The 2,386-nt window shown below is 42.2% G+C and overlaps 1 long non-coding RNA gene across 1 annotated transcript; it reads right to left on the reverse strand.

Annotated features, from left to right (window-relative positions):
- Positions 1–228: 228 nt before the first annotated feature.
- On the reverse strand, positions 229–1,762 carry LOC119305787. The gene is made up of 3 exons (XR_005148769.1): positions 1,466–1,762; positions 659–973; positions 229–567 (listed from the first exon to the last, which is right to left on the reverse strand). It is a non-coding gene; the product is annotated as an uncharacterized LOC119305787 (long non-coding RNA).
- Between the last annotated feature and the right edge of the window lie 624 nt (positions 1,763–2,386).

Genomic DNA, 2,386 nt, shown 5'->3' on the forward strand with positions numbered 1-2,386 from the left:
GAAATCTATGGATTCATATGCACTTTTATTTAGCTGATTATGTCAGTTTTGCTTCCAATTGGTCTCAATGCTTTAACTTACAATTTTCTCAGTATATATTATCTTCCCGTGACATGTTCAAATGCTAGAAAATTAAAGAAAGGTCATGCCAATTTTTTTAGTCAAATTCCATGCAAAGTTTGATGTAATGATTATGTCGATTTCTTCCATTTGATCTCAATAATTTGGCTTTTTGAAATATATAGTATCGTCCCGTGACATGTGCAAATACTAGAAAATTAAGAGTATGCCATGTCAAAAGAAATTTGTTCAGATTACTTGCAAAATTGTACTCTATATTAACAAAAGATGCAATAGGCTTCCATAATACTACAGCAATCCAGTGGGTACATACAACATATCGGCAACTAAATACTAATAGAACAGAACATGCATCCAACAAGCAGCAAACAACATCTCTAGCTCAAATAATAAAACAATACGCATCAGTCAGTACAGGGTTTCAATAAAAAAATCTTCCATCATTTTTGATATTGATCATTGCATCTAGTCTCCAATACAAAATCTCTGCAGCAACGCGCGGGGTATCACCTAGTTAGTATATAATGCATGACAAGTTTAGAATTTTTTTATGAGAAACATAAGCATGACAACTTACAACTCTCGCCTTTTTCCACCACTCGTTATCTTATTTCATCGTGTTTTTCTCAAAGTCCCACCCCCCTCCAGTCTCACGCAACTTGAGCTTCTTGAATGTGTTGTCCTCACGTTTTAACTTGTCCCATTTGTTTCTCACTTGCTTTTGTAAGTACTCAAGTCCAATTCTCATCAGGAACTCCTTTCCTTCCTCATCATATGCATTGAGTGTCAAATGAGTGTTTGGCATATTTCCAGCCCTCACTTGTTTCACAAACAACTCGACGATAATCCGAGTGTTCTCATCGGTCCATTCGGCAGACACACTTGACATTTTCTATATAAAAATGATGTTACTTTACAGATACTACCAAAACAAGCAAAATCATTTGTCCAGAAAGATAAAATACAAATCAGTACCATATCACAAATACTCCCTCCGTCCCATAATATAAGAACGTTTTTAACACTAGTGTAGTGTTAAAAAGGTTCTTATATTTTGGGACAGAGGGAGTAGATACCATTAGCAGTACCAGCATGAACAAGTACTATCAAAATAATTATTGGTGTGAATAAACTGCAGAAACTGTTCTCATATCAGTACACACACTGCAGTACACATCAAAATAATTAGTGCTGATCCAACTAGTCAAATCAGAGTGGTGCACTACAAAATAATTTGTACTGCTGAAACTACACACTGCAGTACAGATCTGTACATGTTCAGACCAATAATATGAACTGAAGAAAAACGTGCATACATTTGTACATGTTCATACCAATAATAGCCAAGTTGAGAGTGGTACAGAAGGCTGACGGGGCTGCTCACCTTGAGCTGGACGGAGCAGGTCGTACGGCTGCCGGCGTTGATCTTGCGGGCGAGGCTGGACGGAGCAGATCGTCGGGCTGCCGGCGGCGACCAACGGAGGGAGTGCTAGCTGATGCAGGAGATGGCTGCACGGCGACTTCGGACGGCCACTGCGAGCGGCGATGGAGAAAAGACGGAGATGCGAGGGACGGCGGCGGCGCGTCGGCAGGCAGGCGTTGGCGCACCGGCGGCGCTAGGGTTGCGAGAGGACAGTGCGGCGGGTTGGTCTGTAGGCCGGCTCGCTCTCATGTCGGGCTAGCAGGAGGAGAAAACGGTTTGTGCAAAGGCACTTTGGAAGGGCAGTCCCACTGTAATTTCATGCGGAGACCTTCGCAGGAGCTTGCGGAGCTCTCTTGTAAGCAATTGACCCCATTGGAATTAGCAAATCCTTCACCAATTTAATACTAACCGTTACTCATTTGTAGAAGATGATCCCACTGTCATAAACATGATCTATTAAACGTGTTTTTTAGCTTCGTCCCTGGGGCGGGATAGTGGGGGCGAGGCAGAGCGTTGGAGCCGGCGGCACAGAATTTTCTTTTGAGGGATAATTTTTTTTAGGCAAACTCGCAAAACTTTTTATTCATCCGTCACACAGTTTACAAGGACGAAACAAAGATTTCCAAGGTGACCTAGCCAAACATGACGGCCGGTATCCAGTCTTAAAGCATGCTTTGCAAGCTTGTGGGCCTCAACATTTGAGGTTCTAAATTCATGTGAGAAAATGCAAGAAATAAAATTCCTAGATGACTGCTCTATCTCAAGCACCACTGCTCCATAACAAGATGATGAAGCTCCACTCCTAACTGTTTTCACTGCCGCCTTACAATCCGAAGCGACTGAAATCCTAGACGCGTATAGATCACTTGCTAGTGCTAGAGC

This window comes from Triticum dicoccoides, chromosome 5B (genome assembly GCF_002162155.2).
Source record: "Triticum dicoccoides isolate Atlit2015 ecotype Zavitan chromosome 5B, WEW_v2.0, whole genome shotgun sequence".
Classification (NCBI taxonomy): Eukaryota; Viridiplantae; Streptophyta; class Magnoliopsida; order Poales; family Poaceae; genus Triticum; species Triticum dicoccoides.